Source organism: Oncorhynchus clarkii, chromosome 25, assembly GCF_045791955.1.
Source record: "Oncorhynchus clarkii lewisi isolate Uvic-CL-2024 chromosome 25, UVic_Ocla_1.0, whole genome shotgun sequence".
Taxonomy (NCBI): domain Eukaryota; kingdom Metazoa; phylum Chordata; class Actinopteri; order Salmoniformes; family Salmonidae; genus Oncorhynchus; species Oncorhynchus clarkii.
Genome location: NC_092171.1, coordinates 18,818,612 through 18,839,725, shown reverse-complemented (window position 1 = coordinate 18,839,725; position 21,114 = coordinate 18,818,612). Strand labels below are relative to the sequence as shown.

Genomic DNA, 21,114 nt, shown 5'->3' with positions numbered 1-21,114 from the left:
CGGTTCCTAGTCCAACTCTCTAAACACTAGGCTACCCTGCCGCCCCCATCGACGTAGGACTTAAATTGCACTTCCTATGGCTTCCACTAGATGTCAACAGTCTTTAGAAATGGTTTCAGGCTTGTATTCTGAAAAATGAGAGAGTAAGACCACTCTGAATGAGTGGACCCTACAGTGTCCCAGAGATTTTTCAGGCGCACGACCGTAAGCCTTTCTTGTTTACCTTTTATATTGACGACGTTATTGACCGGTTGAAATATTATTGATTATTTAGGCTAAAAACAACCCAAGGCTTGATTATAAACACAGTTTGAAATGTTTCTACGAACTTTACGGATACTATTTGGATTTTTCGTCTGCCTGTTGTGACTGCGTTTGAGCTTGTGGATTACTGAACAAAATGCGCAAACAAAGGTTTTTTGATATAAACAGGGACTTTATCGAACAAAACAAACATTTATTGAGTAAATGGGAGTCTTATTGAGTGCAACTATATAAAGATCATCAAAGGTAAGTGATTAATTTTATCTCTATTTCTGACTTGTGTAACTCCTCTACTTGGCTGGTAACTGTTTGTAATGACTTGTCGGCTGGGCGCTGTTCTCAGATAATCGCATGGCATGCTTTTGCCGTAAAGCTTTTTTGAAATCTGACACCGTGGTTGGATTAACAAGAAGTTAATATTTAAACCGAAGTTTAACACTTGTATGTTTTATGAATTTTTATAATGAGTATTTCTGTTTTTGAATTTGGCGCTCTGCAATTTCACTGGATGTTGGCCAGGTGGGACGCTAGCGTCCCACGTACCCTAGTGAGGTTAACTGACTTGCCTAGTTAAATAAAATATTATTTTGACGGCATTGAGGAGTACACCACATCAGTCACTGGCTTCATCAATAAGTGCATCGATGATGTCATCCCCACAGTGACCGTACGTACATACCCCAACCAGAAGCCACAGATTACAGGCAACATCCTCACTGAGCTAAAAGGTAGAGCTGCTGCTTTCAAGGAGTGGGACTCTAACCCAGAACCTTATAAGAAATCCCACTATGCCCTCCGACAAAACATCAAACAGGCAAAATGTCAATACAGGACTAAGATTGAATCCTACTACACGACGCTTGTCAAACCTTTAAACAGGTCAACATTCACAAGACGGATTACCAGGACGTGTACTCCGAGAATGTGCTGACCAACTGGCAAGTGTCTTCACTGACATTTTCAACCTGTCCCTGACCGAGTCCACAATACCAACATGTTTCAAGCAGACCACCATAGTCCCTGTACCTAAGAACACCAAGGTAACATGCCTAAATTACTACCGACCCGTAGCACTCACGTCTGTAGCCATGAAGGGCTTTGAAATGCTGGTCATGGCTCACATCAACACCATTATCCCAGAAACCCTAGACCCACTCCAATTTGTACACCGCTCCAACAGATCCCCAGATGACGCAATCTCTATTGGACTCCACACTGCCTTTTCCCACCTGGACAAAAGGAACACCTACGTGAGAATGCTATTCATTGACTTCAACTCAGCGTTCAACACTATAGTGCCCTCAAAGCTCATTACTAAGCTAAAGACCCTGGGACTAAACACCTCCTTCTGCAACTCGATCCTGGACTTCCTGACAGGCCTCCCCCAGGTGGTAAGGGTAGGTAAAAACATGTCTGCCACGCTGATCCTCAACACGGGTCACCTCAGGGGTTTGTGTTCAGTCCCCTCCTGTACGCCCCATGACTGCATGGCCAAGCACGACTCCAACACCATCATTAATTTTGCCAATGACACAACACTGGCAGTGTGGTGCCAGGACAACAACCTCTCCCTCAAAGTGATCAAGACAAAGGATATGATCGTGGACTACAGCAAAAGGAGGGCTGAGCACGCCCCCATTCTCATTGACAGGGCTGCAGTGGAGCAGGTTGAGAGCTTCAAGTTCCTTGGTTTCCACATCACCAACAAACTACATGGTCCAAACACACCAAGACAGTCATGAAGAAGGCATGACAATGCCTATTCTCCCTCAAGAGACTGAAAAGATTTGCGTGGGTCCTCAGATAATCAAAATGTATACAGCTGCACCATCGAGAGCAACCTGACTGGTTGCATCACCACCTGGTATGGCAATTGTTTGGCCTCCGACCGCAAGGCACTACAGAAGGTAGTGCTTTCAGCCCAGTACATCACTGGGTCCAAGCTTCCTGCCATCCAGGACCTCTATATTAGGCGGTGGCAGAGGAAGGCCCTAAAAATTGTCAAAGACTTCAGCCACCCTGGTCATAGACTGTTCTCTCTGCTAACGCACTTTACAGTCACTTTACAGTCACTTTACCTACATGTACATATTACCTTAATTGTATTATTCTTTTTCCTTATTCAACCCTTATTCAACCTTTATTTCAACTTAACTAGGTAAGTCAGTTAAGAATAAATTATTATTTTACAATGATGGCCTACCCCGGCCAAACCCTCCCCTAACCCGGACGATGCTGGGCCAATTGTGTGCCGCACTATTGGACTCCCGATCATGGCCGGTTTGACCCAATTACCTCGACTGGCCTGTACCTGTCCCCCTGTATATATATATTTTTTATGTAATTATTTTTTTACTTTAGTTTATTTTAGTAAATACTTTCATAACACTTATTTTTCTTAAAACTGCTTGTTGGTTAAGGGCTTGTAAGTGAACATTTCACTGTAAGGTCTACACCTGTTGTATTCAGCGCATGTGACAAATACAATTTGATTTGATTTAATTTGATTTAATATAGACGTGTAGTGGGAGAATGGGAAGGAAGAGGAGGGTCTACATGGGCTTTAGTTTCCATAGCAACATTCATAGAGACGAGGGGAACGGAGCAATTAAAAGTTTGTTGAATTTCTCCCTACATGGGAATAGAGCCAGATAGACTCAATTTACAATTACCGATCAGGCCTGTAGAGAGGGATAATCTAGTCAGTAGTCAGCACTTCCCTTTGAAACACAGGGATGAAGAGAAACAACACGAATACCAGAAAAACATCCTCCCATGCAATCATCTGTTGTTACAGACTCAATGTGTTGCATGAGTGCAGACAACACAAACAAGCATTTGAATCCCTCAGTCACAATGAATGGTTCACTTTTAGAACTAAGATTAATTTCAAGAGACACAATTATGACAGATGTACTTGAAAAGCATGAGCAATTCCAGGATAGAAACAAGTAACCCTATAATATCCTATATCAAGACCAACACAGCCAATGCTTTGGATCTCATTCACTAAAACTGCCGTCCATCTATTGAAAACAACTGCTCCGGGTGAAGGGTCATAATTTGATCACTCCAGTCAAATTAACAAGGACTTCAAAGACACGCCTAAAAACAATGGGTGACCTAGCACTCTGCTATCTCGGCCCCCGGCTCTTATTATGATAGCTAAATAGTGCACAATTTAAACACTTGCCCCCAACCCCCCCTTCCCCAAAACATGTGTAAATATTGGACTATAAATTGTGCTTTCCTGTATTATACTTATGCAAAAATGTATTCTACTGAGCCATTTACTTTATTTTCGTATTCTTATCTTTTATTATTTCTAATTGTTGTTGCATTGCCCAGAAGGCACCTGCAAGTCAGCATTTTGTTGAAAGGTGTATACCATGTGTATCCTGTACATATGACTAATAAAACTTGACACTTGTATTCATGGTCTAAAAAGGCTTCTATAGTTTGTAATTTCCACTTTAAAATTACTTGATTTGCCCTAACGTAAAATGAATCAACCTCTACAAAAAAATGTCCATTAGTTATAATCCACATAATAATTAACATTTCCTGTTGCTGCATTTTCCTGCTATAGAAAACGGTCTCAAATTAAGATCCTACATCTGAATTCTTCAAGGCACTTAGGCCAAACAAACACATCCTACACCATCTGCATCCTGAGTACCAGTGGGACTCCAGAGGGTCTGTAGCCTAATAAGGTCCCCTGACTTTATCCCTGCACTGTAATTGGGGAAGAAATGCTATAGTGAACCCTCATTGCATGTGGGGTAATGAACGACAACAGAAGAGTTAAAGTGGTGGCACTGGAAGAAGAGTTTCCCTGCTGCTAATGTGTCAGTTTTGCTTGGTTAGCACTTTACAAAGTTTCTCCACTTACAACATGGTGACACAGAGAGATTTGAAAATGACTGCAAGGAAGTGATTTTTTCTTCACATTTTACCACCAACACAGTCCTTAATCTGAGCCAAAATCACAGCCAATCACTCACTTCCAAGCTGCGTCCATTCGTCTGCACTCTTTCCCTCTGTGTCTGAGGCAAAGCCAAGCTACTAAAATGTCAAAGATGTAAGACAGAGTGCTTGACAACTGGGTGGCTGTGTTGAGTGAGAGACGGATAGAACTGTTCTATTTTCAGAAGGCAAGGCAAGGCAAGCTGCACAGAGATAGATAGATTCTCTCTGTGGGCATCAGATGGATCACGGCCACCCTGTACTGATACCAATTTAGCTGCTGCAGTCAGTGAAGCCCACTCTCTCTCTCTTCATTAGCCCTGTCTGGATGAGAATAAGGGGTGTATGAGAGGACCATACTGGTTCGGATGCGTACGCTTTGTCGTGATGTGCTCAACATAAAAAGCAACAACTGAATTTATCTATCTGGAGTGGCTGCGAGATGAACAATGTAGGTTGTTATACAAACAGGAGACAACATACTCACAGCTGAGACAGAATCAGTTACAGACTGTTGTTATTTTCATTGCGGTAGCTCAACATCTTTACATCCAATCCAAGTCTAATTTCTGGTCTTACTGATATACCAAATAAATGCACAGGGAGGGTTCATGAAGCTTAAGAAAACCACAGTATGCATTATTCATGTTTGACTTTGCAATGTTGACATTGAGTGCCTCAGGGTCTTTTCCTGTCTGTCACTGGGTTGTGGTGACTAGGTTAGTGGGAAGATGGTTTCCTTAAGCACTCATCTGACTCATCTACATCTACATGGACCTACTTGTTCCTTATGTGAGAGAAGGAGGAATTATATTCCTTCATTACAGAGTACACTACTCCTTGGGTGCTGGAGGGAGGACAGGACAAGCAAGGACCGTGGGCTGCAGTGTGCCATGCCAATCAAAGTGCAGAGAAGGCCATTTTTTGTGTTATTAGACCGACTCCTTGAAGTTTTTGGTTTGTTGGAATTTAACTAATTTGATCAATCTCTACTTATTACTGAAATGACTACTGACCAGTTACTGTCCTGTAAAGTAGGTATCTTCACTGCAAATACAAATGCTTGCTATGCCTTTTCTCTAGCCTGTCATTATTACTAATGCACAAAACAGTGGTGGGCTATCAGAGACAGAGGCAGCCTGAAGTCCTCCAAACAAGCCTTTTTTATGTCTGTTCACAGCTGTCTAGTCAGAGTGTTATAATGAAATGACCAGAATATTGCTGATGCAGTGGACACATTGACATTCTGCACCAAGATGTATGGTCAGTGTATTCCTGACCATACATGCTCATTGGATGCTAACAGGTCATTGGTATTTCAAGAGTTAAAATAACAGCAAAAGGTGTTTAAATAAAACGGTTTGTTTCCTGCTCAGGGATGATGCGATGCCTTCTCTGGTTACACTGAAAATGAATGTGGGTTAGGGTGGAGCCACCTTATCCATTAGAGCGCGCACACACACACACACACACACACACACACACACACACACACACACACACACACACACACACACACACACACACACACACACACACACACACAGTTTACCAAAGTCTTGATAGGGATGTTTTCTCTTTTTTTCTCCTGATGTTACCATTATATGAAGCCATCTGTTCTTAATTCACACTAAACGACTCTCATGATAGAGTACCATGTACAATCTGATAACACTGCATCGCTGCAGTCCCTGTCAAGGATAGAAGAATACACAATTGCCACACCCCAAAATGATGCTGTCTTCTATCTTAATCCTTAATGATTGCACACAGGCAATCAGTGAGGTAATGACCCTTGACCTTTAAGACACACATGGATTATCTGTCATGGCCCTTGACCTTTAAAACACACATGGATTAACTGTCATGACCCTTTACTTTTAAGACACACATGGATTATCTGTCATGACCCTTGACCTTTAAGACACACATGGATTAACTGTCATGACCCTTTACTTTTAAGACACACATGGATTAACTGTCATGGCCCTTGCCCTGATAGAGTGAAGGTTTTTATGGCTTCATGAATCAATGGTCCCATTACTTTCCTTCACAGTGTGACAACCCTCCTCTATGCAGCACTGTACCCGTTACCTGTATCCTGTGTTTGGCCCTCCAGAGTGTTACTAGAACATTCCCAAATTAAGAAGGTAGGATGCTGCTCTGACAACAGGGAGACAAATTGAAAAAGTATGTTCTGAGAGAGCCAAGGAGCCTCACCAGTGCATCACTAGGGGAAATGCCCACTGGCTCCCTCAGTGACATATAGATACTATTAGGAACCCACTCTGCTGTTGGAGAGCAACATGAACCCACCAGGATCAATGTAGCAATGTGCAGAGTGTGCTTTATATGGGAAAGGAATCAGCAACTGATTTTCTGAGAACCCCCCTACTTCAATGAGAGCTGAACTCAATAATGAGTGCAGAACAGTGTTTTAAAAGCTCATATTTCCTTACAAGTTTGACATTCTACCTACTTAGAGCCACATAGTACTAGAGTCACTAGCATTGCTCCCCTCAGATGAGGTTGTATCTGTCCCCTTCCCGGGTGATGGCTGGCTCCTCGTTCTCCTGACAGACAGAGGGGAAGGTTCAGTGGCCTTTGTCACCTTGTCATCCTCTCCCTGCCAGGCCACTTATTATGATCCTCTAATGGCCTTTTAATAACCACATATTAGCCTGGAGGTATTTGATGGTAGGGACGCTATTTGATTGAATCAGAGAGTGAAAACAAGTGTTTTATAATGGGATATGTTACATTCAGCAGGCTACAGCCGCCGCTTCCCTCTAACACAGCCCTGTTGCCTGTCTGTGATCGGGGGGATGTTCTAATGATGGAATAAATTAGCAATGTGGTTTGGAAGATATTTCAGTAATAATATATATCTATCTTTCCAGCCCAGCCTCACATCCAATTCGCGCATATATGTACAAAATGTATTTCAGCAGATTTCGTGCGTTTTTGTGCATTTTTGTGTGGTTCAATTCGTTCGAAAATACATGCATTTATGTGCTACTTAATTTGTGCGAAAAGACACGAATTTAACCAGTAGGCACACAAGCCTTTGCAACCTACGAACAGACGACTCTTTAACCCAACCCCTCCGGCCTACACGCATATGTGTGGAGTGCACCCCCCCCCCTTCCCCCCTCCGGTTTCCACTTGTCAGAGATGGAAGTGGATCAACCGACTCAAAACTAGAAACCAAACTCCTAGGTTGCACTATGCTTTCCACATCCGTTGACAAGCGGACCTAGACATCATGACCACACCACATATGGACACATGACAACCAACCGAGGACCAAACCTGCATAAGGTGCGTAACTCAAGGGATTTTGCTGATCCGAGTTTAAGATCAAAAATGAAATATAAACTATCGCGTCTATATGGTTGTTGAAAAGGCTTGTGTGTAGCCTACTGGTTAAATTTGGGTCTTTTCGCACAAATTAAGAAGCACATAAATTTGTGTCAATTTGTGTCTTTTTTCGCACAAATTAAGAAGCACATAAATTTGTGTCTTTTCTCACGAATTAAGCCAGAAAAACGTACAAAAACGCACAAAATTTGCTGAAATGCATTTTGTACATATATGCACGAATTGATTGTGAGTCTGTGTTGATCTTTCATACTATCCAGGCCCCACTCAGTGTTGAACAGTATGATTGTCTTAGCAGATAGCAGTCCCTATCCAGTGCTGGCTAGGGCCAGCAGCACAGCAGCAACCAAACAATCAAATGTATAGTAACTTATGAATCTTTTATCATTTTACTTCAGGGGAGAATAAAACAAACAATCTATCATGTCAGTGGAGGTGGATTTTGCTACTAGAGCAATACACCCCCTGCATTATTGAAGACCTAACCCACTGAGACATGAGCCATGCTTTGTGATCTAATATCCTGCCACTATATTTCAAAATGAAGTGAAATGTCATTTTTGTATTTTTCTATCTGCTAGTCGTATCTGAGCGTGGCAGCTGCTTGTAATTCAGTGAGTTACTGTGCAGGCAAAATGCTTGGCCATACCTGCCTCAGGACCCAATTATCTTGTAATTTTCCTTCTAAAAAGGCCCCTGCTTAGGGCCATATTCCAGGAAAGGAATTGGAATCTTTCTCTCCAAAACACAGATAAGCTATTAATGCACCACGAATTAAGGACATGAAAGAGAGAAAAAGGCAAACATGTGACTCTGAATGTGAAATGTCAAAGACTCCCAGAGCAGTAGTGTTTGCTGATGTTCCTGTCAGACTGTGGAAATGAGGCCTGTATTTCTGGGAGTCAGTTTTCATGGTAGAGAAAACTCATCCCCTAAATGCCATATCGGAGTAATGTTGGGTAGCTGTTACCTAAACCAGAGTAGGCTGAGATGATAGAATTTCATTTCTGTAGAGATTCAAAATCTCCTAATGTTGTGCATACTTCTTATTATGCAACAATATTTAGATGGATAATTTTGCATGTTACGTTTTAGTCATTTAGCAGACGTTCTTTCCAGAGCAATTAGTGCATTAATCTCCAGATAGCTAGGTGAAACAACAACATCCCAATCGTAGTGAGTACATTTTCCCTCAATTAAGTACTTATCAGCAAAGTCAGTGCTAGAAGACAAGTGCCATTTCTTTTTTAGGGGTTGAGTATAGCCTGAGGGTAAGGAAGGGCCCTTCCCCCTAGGCAAGCACCAGGGTCTTGAAGATGATGTGTGCTTCAACTGAAAGCCAGTGGAGTGTGCGGACGAGCTGGGTGACATAGGAGAATATGATGGCGGGCTGCGGTGTTCTGGGTAAGTTGCAGGGGTTTAAGCGGGGAGCCCAGCCAACAGAGAGTTGCAGCAGTCAAGACGGGGGATGACAAGTGCCTGAATTAGGTCCTTTGTGAGGAAAGGTTGTACTCTATGGATGTTGTAGAGTATGAGCTTCCAGGAGCGAGTCACTGCTTTGACATTTGCAGAGAACAACAGGGTCACACCAAGGTTCTTTGCACTCTGGGAGGGGGACACAGTGGAGTTGTCAACTGTGATGGAGAGGTCTTGGAGTGGACCGGTCTTCCCGGGGAGGAAAAACAGCTCTGTTTGTTTGAGGTTGAGCTTGGATCCTGCTGTACACAAGTTCACAGGGGGTTGCGGCCATTTAATTCTAAAAACAGTTATACTGTCATCTGGGCACAGAAAACAGTACCTTTTGTAGTCTCTTCATGTTACGTTGCCATTTAGCTCCAGATCAAACTAGTCTAGCCAGTGGTTTTCAGCAAACAGAAGACGTTGGGCTTATCACAGAATGTGTCCCAGACAAGATTTTGCACCTTAGTACCTTAGCTGAATCATATTATTCTTTATCCAACATCAAATAATTGTCTAATTTACACAGTTCTTCTAACACAGTGCTGTTCTGGTGGTGCTGCGAACTCAACATCCAGCAGTCACAAAGGGAAAGCTTACAGCGCTGTTCTGTTCTGGAGATGCTTTTTCCTCCACTCCCAAAGTGAATGAGTATGTGACAGCATCGCAGAAGCAATTAGGTCTTTAGGGGATTAGCAAAGTACAAAAAAGCCATGTAAAGCAAGCAACAATTGAACACACAGTTGTGCTATCAAAGGTTGCTCAGTGAAAAATATACATATGTTTATAAATGTGCATTTGTTGGTAACTCCATTTCTGGTATCAGAACATAGGAATAACCATTTTAGCTTCTTCTCGTGTTTCAGTCTGACTTCAGCAGAGCCCTAACTCTTCTCTGTTCTGGCTGTATTGATTCACATGATTATTGTGTGCTTAAAAGCTTTAGGGCTCTTTTTCCGCCTTCCCTCTGACCTTATGAAGACTAATATCCACTTGAAGTTAATTTAGGCTCAAATTCAGGGCTTTGTGCATTTCAGTCTTAGAAAATTAGCCCTGTACCAGGTAGAGGTAAGCAGTTTTGAGCCATTGTGGGTTTACTGAATGTTATTTCACCTCTGATAGATTCTGTACACTGTAATATCTTTGTCTATATATCATGTAATAGGTCATCAGTCAAAATGAGATAATGCCTTCTATGTTCCACAGTCTTTACCTCCCTCCAGGAGATTGGCATTGCCTGCATTTTCCCTTTGTAGGGAATTTCGTTGCACTGTGGAATAAATGTGGTGAGGCATTTGAGATGAATATTCTGACCACAGCCTTTTGAGTTATAGACAGACAAATAAGAGTGAGATTCAGTACACATTAGTCCTTGGTGGTTAGTTGAGGTCTGTGTAAAGACTCTCTCTGTTGAGGTTGACAGCTATTTTCAAGACAGAGAGAGAAACAGCGTGAGAGAGAGAGAGAGAGAGAGAAACAACGTGAGAGACAGAGAGAGTGGGAGACAGCTAGAGAAAGAGAGAGAGAGAGAGAGGGAGAGAGAGAGAGAGAGAGAGAGAGAGAGAGAGAGAGAGAGAGAGAGAGAGAGAGAGAGAGAGAGAGATAGAGAGAGAGAGAGAGAGAGAGAGCATGATTGTGTGGTTTCTAACACTCACATTTAACTTTCTTTACTTGAAAATCTCCATTTACCTTTGTCTGCCTACATGACACTGAGGACAAGACTTAATATTAAAATATTCAAGCTGGTTATGTATATTCTATTTGCTGCAGGTGGTTGTTATACAACTGTAGTCAATCCACTCTGACCTTATACCTTGTCTTAGCAACATGGATCAGGTATGGTAATATTGTTTTCTGGGACGATAGATTAAAAAGGGATACATGATTGAGAACATTCTAATCACCAGGCCAGGTTTTTATTTCTTCCTGCTTGCTTTTTCTGCCATTGAGCTGTGGCTTTCTGACAATGAGAAACACAAGAAGCTAAACCACGCAGAACGGTTCCAATTGGGTGAGCTGTCAGTGAATCCTGGCGGGTAATCAGCTATTCTGATGCAGGTCCATGAACCCAGGCCAATAGTCTGGCCCTCTGAGGGCTCTCCAGGAAGACGAGTTGGCTGTGGTGATTAACATTTGCGGCGGGTGACTCATCCATGCTTCGCCCACATCAGACAGACAATTACAGAGACCCTCCGACACTCCAGGAACACCACAGTCCATCCTTACCTTACAGACCAATGTTATCCTGACCTGATGACTTGTTCTATATGCTACAAGGAGATTATTCAAATGCTATGTTGAAGAAAACTAATCTGCATGCCTCAGATCGTCATCAAAACAGACATGAAAGGAGAGCAGATGGTGATATGTTAAGTTGCTGAAAGTGTTTTACATGATCAACACAATATTTCCACAATGTTATTCTGTGACACTAGTGAAACACAGCAATATTAAGATTGAACGCTAGGCCCACACTGGCTTACTGTCAGATGTAAAAAGCAGCCATCCACTGTCATGCTTGACCCAACATTAAGTGTGTGACTATATTCTCTCATTGTTTATCTGTGATCTCACATTCTTCCTCAAGCCCCTCTGCCCTATGGCTTTGAGGAGACAGCATGAGTAGCCTGCAGTCCCCGGCATCACTGGCTACGAGCACAACACAGAAACAGCATACAGTGTGAAAATCTACTGGAGCATTTAGCAAAAACACTGTTTCTTAGACCACGACCTCCAGAGGTTTGAATGTGCCTGTATTGAAGTCGGTGCTGCATTGGAAGCTGAAACAGACTAACAGAAAGGCTCCATTAGAAGAGCCAAATATTGACTGGTAGAATACAGTAGAATATGTTTGACTGTGGCAGGTTCACTGAGCCTCACGTTGCTCTACTTCCCTGAGATAAGGTCAAATAGCCACAGACTCTGTGATCTAGTGCAGGGCTTCCCAAATTCGGTCCTGGGCACACCAGGTTTTTTGCGAGGGGGGAGTGGGGGCAGGACCGAAACCTGATCTAATGGACGGTGCAACTCTCCAGTCCAGAGCTTCATTCAGTGTGTCAACAGCACCGCAGGCCCACAGAGAGGCCTGCCAATCACATGCCTAACTGTCAGACCAGCCTTTCACCCAGACAGGTCATGGAGAAATGACGAGAGCAGCTGTTCTGTTTACACGTCACACACTAAAGGACAGGGATTTCAAATCAAAGATTTCAGAGCCCGCCTGATCATTGATTTGATTGCATTTCAACTGATTTTAATATCATTGAAAGACAAATCGTCTTCAACTCCCTGTGGGGTGGAGGTTGTCATACCCAATTGCTGGGCATATCTACTGTAAGATGGTATTTAAGGCATGTTCCATTTACCCTACTCTGGAGTTCCAAGCTGTATTGCCGCCCGCGGTGGGTGAGGCGCGACCTAGGGGGGTTGTGGGGCATGCAGCAGTTGGGGCAGCGTGGTGCCTGATTCCTCCCTTGACTTGTAGTACCAGTACAGATGGAGAGAGAGCAGAGAGAGAATCCTCACTGAGAAGATGTCCCTTAGCTAGCTGGAGAAAAGCCCTTAATTTCTTCACAGTGTTTTCACTATTTAGTGGTGAATAATCCCTTTAACGAAATACATACTGCAAATGATACGATAAAAATGTTGTTTTAGCAAACCTCCAGGATTTTTAGGGGATATCTGCATAATTACAATTTGGATGGGTAAAATAATTCTCAAAAAGTCCATTACAGTCTAAAGAGAGGGAGCGTTAGTGTTGTGTGACAGTTTGAGATAGCCTTTATAATACAACAGTATCAAAACTGGAATACGCAGTCAGTTTGGAGACCAAGCCTGGCCTCAATACACAAGCTTGAGCGCAATCGTATGAGTGACACCATGCCAGCACTTCTGAAATGCCTGCCTTGGCACCAGTGGACACGCTTGTAAAACCATTCATGCTTGATAAAGTAGCGGTATGCCTCATACCCAGCACTACAGTTGACAACCAGTGTGTCCATTTGGACCGTGTTATCTAAAGTGCGTACAGGAACCGTGAAGAGGAGCCAATGGACACCATGATGGGGAGAGTCTTATGAGATATACTGAGTACTAAGATATCCTCCACTATCCTCCCCTATCCCAGAGGCACCTAAGGGTGAGTGGAGAGTGATTCATGGTCAGTGCAGGCAGACAGGCCTCCATCCTCAGACCTGTTCCAGTGTAGAGCATGCCTGCCTGTGTCTCTGGCCTTCTCTTACTCACAGCTGGGGGTAACAAATAAATAAATAAATAATAATGGATGTGGGGCGGGGGTAAGGTGAGGTGAGGGCTGCTCTATAATGTCTCCTGTTCATCTGTGAGTAGAAGCTGTCGCTGAGAGAGAGAGAGAGAGAGAGAGAGAGAGAGAGAGAGAGAGAGAGAGAGAGAGAGAGAGAGAGAGAGAGAGAGAGAGAGAGAGAGAGAGAGAGAGAGAGAGAGAGAGAACAGTATGCTAGCCGGTTCCATGATTCGAGCCATTCATTCTGCTGTGTAATATGTTGTAAAACATGTATTCTCATGTGCATTGAACTGTAATGACCTTTAGGTCTCAGAGGGCTGGTAAAACATAACAGCTAAGTTAAAATATTAGTAGCATTACTTGACTGTGACTATTATATCAGTTGGAGTATACTTTATATTTAAATCTTCTCATCCTAGGGATACAGGCTTAAAGCAGCCTGAATAGTCCATCCACCAAGCAAAAGAGCGTTCACATTTAAAGCTACAATATGTAACTTTTTGGGAGACCTGACCAAATTCATATAGAAATGTGCATTATAGATCTCATTGAAAGTAAGAATAAGAAGTGGTAGATCTGTTATATATGCGCTATTTCTATGCTTCCCGATCTTAAGTTTCGTTTTGTGTCTTTTACTTTAGGTTTTGTACACCAACTTCAAACAGCTCAAAATACAATATTGTTGGTTATGGAAAATATATTTCACAGCAGTTTAGATGATACAATGATTCTCTACACTATACTTGGTTGTTTTGCCACATAAACTGAAATTAGGTGAACTATTAGCATTTTTGCAACCAGGAAATGGCAGAGTGGTTTCTGCATAGTGCAGCTTTAAAAGAGCTGTATTTAAAAAAATGACACACCGTGTACTTTGTGTTGTGTTGGAACAATAACTTTAGGCAGGGTGCTGAATTGACTCATCAACTAGGCCTCTGCGGGACTCATTTAAGTGTTAGTCCCTCAAGATCAATATTAACACACTAACAATTGTTCAAGAAACACCTGTATTGGAAGTTTATAAGACCATGCAGAGCACAGCTATACACTCACACTTCAGGTACAAATGGGGTACAAATGGGGTACAAATGGGGTAACAAACATGAAACACAGAACCAACACTTGATTCTCTTTAGGCAGAGAGAAAGCATCCCATGAGTCCCCGGACAACAATAGTTGTGTATACAGCAAGCCACTGCCACAGAGAAGAACCCAGAGTTAGAACAGAGTCACAGAATAATGAGGGGGGGAGACACATTTGTCCTGGGGACTGGAGATCTGACTTGTCTATTAATAGTCTATTAATAATTGCATTTTCCAGCACAGCAGAGATCCTTGTCACAGGCTGGTTTTCACACAGCTCCCGCCACTTGCATTAATTTGTCCTCCATGTATTGCCTTAAACATGCCAGACAAAGCAAGACAAAACACACAACGGGTAGGGGCCATTAAGCAGGACAGGTGTGTGTGTACGTGTGTACGTGTGTGTGCATGCATTACATATTGAGCTCTCTCACAGAGGTCTTGCAGCAATAAGGTGTGGGCACAGTTATGACATTGTTTTGCTTCAACAATTCCTCTCTGAGAGAAAACTACATTGAACAATTCAACAATAAGCCCAAGGAGGTGTGGTATATGGCCAATATACCACGGTTAAGGGCTGTTCTTAAGCACAACGCAACGCAGAGTGCCAGGACACAGCCCTTAGCTGTGGTATATTGGCCATATACCACAACCCCCCGAGGTGCCTTATTGCTATTCTACTGGTTACCAATGTAATTAGAGCAGTAAAAATAACTGTTTTATCAGACCAGTGGTATACCACGGCTGTCAGCCAATCAGCATTCAGGGCTTGAACCACCCAGTTTATAAGACACAATACAGCCAAGACTAGACAGGATAAGCATTCTTCACTTTTTGTGTAGTCAGGCTTTCTGTAATGGGTCAATTCACAGTCAGTTTTGTCTAACTGCACATCCAGGTTAATATTATTGCAATTCGCTCTCAACAAAAGAAAGTCTTAGACACGGCCCTGAAGTCAATACATAGTCCTACCAATTACAGCTTCACAGCTACAGAGACTGGGGTGAAAACTCTGCATGATGTTTTCATACCATACCATCAGTGGGCTATACTGTGACTGGCCGTTGTTCTTTGCATTAGGATAATGCATTTCTTCCGGCTGAAGTGTGACCAGGCCTAGGGGACGACGGCAGCAGAGCATATTGATAACCATCTGGTCCTCCCTCAGCACCATCTCACACTGACTACACCAGGCTGCCTGCCCAGAGGGCCATTCAAATGCAGAGCAGCTGGGCTAGAGTACACCGCCACCTCAACCTCAACACTGCATCACACATCACATACCCAGCATCACACATACCTCAGCATCACACATACTCAGCATCACACACACATATAATCAAAGATACAGAGGAATTAGAGATATGAAGTATTGGACATACAGAAAGTCAGTGATAGAAAGGAGTCTGTGGTGTTGTACCACCATCAGAAACACAGCAATTCAGAGATCTTGTAAGGTCTCTGATTGAAAGAAATCACTCATGTCTGTCTGTCTAGTCTGCGAGACTCTTGATATCGTTAGCATCTCAGACTGCCTCTGCTACTCTATCATAGCTTCGCTTTCGCACAGGTACATGTTTGTTTTCTTTTTTGTCAATGTACTTCTTCAGTGTCATTCACAAAAAAAAGGTCATTCATTGCTGCTGCTCGAATGTACTTCTTCAGTGTCATTCACAAAAAAAAGGTCATTCATTGCTGCTGCTCGAATGGACTTCTTCTCTTCTCTCACTTCCTTGGCTTCTCTCTCAAGAATCTCAAGCGGGGCTAGACTCCGTCTTGTTTTACATTTGTATACACAGGGCATTAAGATGTCTGCTCTGTAACAATAAAAATGTATTTGAGTTCATAATATGCATGACACATTGCAAAAATACGATGCATATTACGCATAAAACTGACAAAATTGTATCATCTTTGTATGGGGTATGATGGCAATTAGCTACTTTCTCTATGCAATTGGCTCAACTTACCAGAGGGCAAACATTTGGACTATATAAGCCCACACAACTACCAGGATACACTTACATTCTAGGTTAATAACCTCATATTGCAGCTATTAGAGACCACAACTGATGTATAAAACACTCTTAAAGATATCTACTTTGATTTAGATACAAGTATCTTGAAACCTACAACACATTAAATTCATTTCACTTGGTGAAAATCATTTTTTGGGACCTAACTTGCTTACCGCTTTTCCCATGTGGTTTCTTCCTTCACAGACTCCATTATAAATGTTGTGTATGGTTTCTTCCTTCACAGACCCCATTATAAATGTTGTGTATGGTTTCTTCCTTCACAGACTCCATTATAAATGTTGTGTATGGTTTCTTCCTTCACAGACTCCATTATAAATGTTGTGTATGGTTTCTTCCTTTACAGACTCCATTATAAATGTTGTGTATGGTTTCTTCCTTTACAGACCCCATTCTAAATGTTGTGTATGGTTTCTTCCTTCACATACTCCATTATAAATGTTGTGTATGGTTTCTCCCTTCACAGACTCCATTTTAAATGTTGTGTATGGTTTCCTAGAAACAAGGGATGGCTCAACTAATCCTTTGGCTCAACTCTCCCATATATACTGTACAGTGCTTTCATAAAGTGTTCACACCCCTTGACTTTTTCCACATTTTGTTGTAATGCAAAGTGGGATTAAAATTGATTTAATTGTAATTGATTTGTCAATGATCCACACAAAATACCCTGTAATTTCAAAGTGGAAGAACAATTACATTTTTTGTAAAAATATATACAATACCAGTCAAAAGTTTAGACACACCTACCCATTCAAGGGTTTTTCTTTATTTATACTATTTTCAACATTGTAGAATAGTAGTGAAGACATCAAAACTATAAAATAACACATACAGAATCATGTAATAATCAAAAAAGTGTTAAACAAATCAAAATATACTTCATATTTTAGATTCTTCAAAGTAGCCACACTTTGCCTTGATGACAGCTTTGCACACTCTTGGCATTCTCTCAACCAGCTTCACCTGGAATTATTTCCCAACAGTCTTGAAGGAGTTCCCAAATATGCTGAACACTTGTTGGTTGCTTTTCGTGCAACTCATCCCAAACCATCTCAATTGGGTTGTGGTCGGGTGATTGTGGAGGCCAGGTCATCTGATGCAGTACTCCATCACTCTTCTGCTTGGTCAAACAGCCCTTACATAGCCTGGAGGTGTGTTGGGTCATTGTCCTGTTGAAAAACAAATGATAGTCCCACTAAGCGCAAACCAGAATCACTGCAGAATGCTGTGGTAGCCATGCTAGTTAAGTGTGCCTTGAATTCTAAATAAATAACTGACAGTGTAACCAGCAAAGCACCCCCACACCATCACATCTCCTCCTCCATGCTTCACGGTGAGAACCACACATGCAGAGATCATCCGTTCACCTACTCCGCATCTCACTAAGACACAGTGTTTATAACCAAAAATCGCAAATTTGGACTAATCAGACCAAAGGACAGATTTCCAGGGATCTAATGTCCATTGCTTGTGTTTCTTGGCCCAAGCAAGTCTCTTCTTATTATTGGTGTCCTTTAGTAGTGGTTTCTTTGCAGAAATTTGACCATTAAGGCCTGATTCATGCAGTCTCCTCTGAACAGTTGATGTTGAGATATGTCTGTTACTTGAACTCTGTGAAGCATTTATTAGGGCTGCAATTTCTGAGGCTGGTAACTCTAATGAACTTATCCTCTACAGCAGCGGTAACTCTGGGTCTTCCTTACCTGTGGCGGTCCTCATGAGAGACAGTTTCATCATAGCGCTTGATGGTTTTTGCGACTGCACTTGAATAAACTTTAAAAGTTCTTGACATTGTCCAGATTGACTGACCTTCATGTCTTAAAATAATGATGGACTGTCGTTTCTCTTTGCTTATTTGAGCTGTTCTTGTCATAATATGGACTTGGTCTTTTACCAAATAGGGCTATCTTCTACCACCCCTACCTTGTCACAACACAGCTTAAACTAATTAAGAAGGAAAGAAATTCCACAAATTAACGTTTAACAAGTCACAAATGTTAATTGAAATGCATTCCCGGCGATTACTTCATGAAGCTGGTTGAGAGAATGCCAATAGTTTGCAAAGCTGACATCAAGGCAAAGGTTGGCTACTTTGAAGAATATCAAATATCAAATATATTTTATTTGTTTAACACTTTTTTGGTTACTACATGATTCCATGTGTTACTTCATCATTTTGATGTCTTCACTATTATTCTACAATGTATAACATTGTAAAAATAAAGAAAAACTCTGGAATGAGTAGGTGTGTCCAAACTTTTGACTGGTACTGTATATATGAAAAATATAACATGAATATATCTTGATTAGATAAGTATTCAACCCCATGAGTCAGTGTCTAATCACATTTGGCAGTGATTACAGCTGTAAGTCTTTCTGGGTAAGTCTCTAAGAACACTTTCCCATTATTCTTTACAGGGGCGGCAGGGTAGCCTAGTGGTTAGAGTGTTGGACTAATAAATCCCCGAGCTGACAAGGTACAAATCTGTCGTTCTGCCCCTGAACAGGCAGTTAACCCACTGTTCCTAGGCCGTCATTGAAAATAAGAATTTGTTCTTAACTGACTTGCCTAGTAAAATTAAAACAGAATTCTTCAAACTCTGTCAAATTGGTTGTTGATCATTGCTAGACAACCATTGTAAGGTCTTGCCATATATTTTCAAGCAGATTTAAGTCAAAACTTTAACTCAGCCTTGGTAAGCAACTCCAGTGTAGATTTGGCCTTGTGTTTTAGGTTATTGTCCTGCTGAAAAGTGAATTCTTATCCCAGTGTCTGGTAGAAAGCAGACTGAACCAGGTTTTCCTCTAGGAGTTTTCCTGTGCTCATCGCCATTCCATTTATTTTTTATCCTGAAAAACTCCACAGTCCCATACCCATAACAAGATGCAGCCACCACTATGTTTAAACACATTTTTTATTCTGTACAGGCTTCCTTCTTTTCACTCAGTCAATTAGGTTAGTATTGTGGAGTAACTACAATGTTTTTTGATCCAACCTCAGTTTTCTCCTACAACAGACATTAAACTCTGTAACTGTTTTAAAGTCACCACTGGCCACATGGGGACATAATCTCACCATGATCAAATGGATATTCAAGTCCATGCAACTTATTATGTGACTTGTTAAGCAAATGTTTACTCCTGAACTGTTTGCCACTATGGCCTATTTATTGCCTTAAATCTCCCCTATCCTACCTCATTTGCACACACTGTATATAGACTTTTCTATTGAATTACTGACTGTATGTTTGTTGATCCCATGTGTAACTCTGTGTTGTTGTATGTGTTGCACTGCTTTGCTTTATCTTGGCCAGGTCGCAGTTGTAAATGAGAACTTGTTCTCAACTAGCCTACCTGGTTAAATAAAGGTGAAATAAAAAATAAAATAATAACAAAGGGTTTGAATACTTATCGACTCAAGATATTTCAGCTTTTCAAGTTTTGTTAATATGTACAAAATTTGAAAAACCTAATTCCACTTTGACATTATTGGGTATTGTGTGTAGACAGACCACTGACATAAAACTCATTTTCATCCATTTTAAATGCAGGCAGTAAGACAACAAAATGTGGAAAGAGTCAAGAGGTGTGAATACTTTTTGAAGGCACTTCAAGTAATATCCCTGTCAATCTGCTAATCCACAATAATCATCTGACTACTGTTGTTGTTGTTGTTGGTGATTAAAACATGAATGTTCCTGTTCAACCAAAGCAGCAGGACTTGTGTAGCATAAGCTACCCGTCAGAACATAATGCTTCAAGTCGTAGAATGGACAGAGGAATTACGTTTTAAAACGCTTACAGTGTCCACAGTAACATATAATCAATGGCACAGCCCGGGTGGTGTTCCACAACATGACAGCCCCTTTCAAAGCATGTAAGATCCTGGAAAAACAACTTTCAATAAAACATTCAAAAGCATTTCCATGTACACTCACAAAGTCCTTTTCTATAGCATCAGTAGGCAATAGGACACCTGTTATCAGAGCAGAATGCCTGCAGCTCAAAGGGAGCTGAATAAGGAGCATGACAAATACATTCATACAAACATGTGATTACTGAGGCCCTCATCGGGAAGCACTGGCAGCCCTCAGGCCAGGCAGCAATTTAGTGTCTGAATCAGAATACATCAGCCAGGAACAATCAGAGGCTGGAAAAGCCATCTGCAATCTATGGAGGGTGAATATTTATGAGAGTGAAGTGTGTCAGACAGCTACAGATTGTGGATCTTAATATGAGCTAGTTTGATACAGCTGGAAAATAAGCCTGCAGCAACAGGAAATGGGAATTGTGTAGATTATAATTAATGGGCATTTTTATACGGTTTGATGCCTTTTTATTAAGGGAAATCAGGTCTGAAATTTCAAAGTGGAAATTACAAACTTCAGAAGTCTTTTTAAACCTCAAATACACTACAAGGTATGTCCTACATTGTAGGCAAGTTCTCCTGCAATATGGTGATCAAATTAAGATCCCACATCTGTAGATGCTGTACTCTAAGAGCTAAAGATGTATCCATTTGCTTCAATCTTCATTTGATTGTGTCGTGTCTGACATGTAAAGCCACTGTCCAACATCTCTGTAAGGCGTGTGACCACATTAAACCACATTAAACCTGCTAATGTTCTGACTGCTCATTCAGGTGTATAGGAGAAGTGGAGG

General features: G+C 41.6%; 1 protein-coding gene across 2 annotated transcripts in view; it reads right to left on the bottom strand.

Annotated features, from left to right (window-relative positions):
* LOC139383321 (regulator of G-protein signaling 6-like) overlaps positions 1-21,114 on the bottom strand; it is a 57,724-nt gene that overhangs the window by 32,939 nt on the left and 3,671 nt on the right. The gene's annotated exons all lie outside the window — the stretch shown is intronic.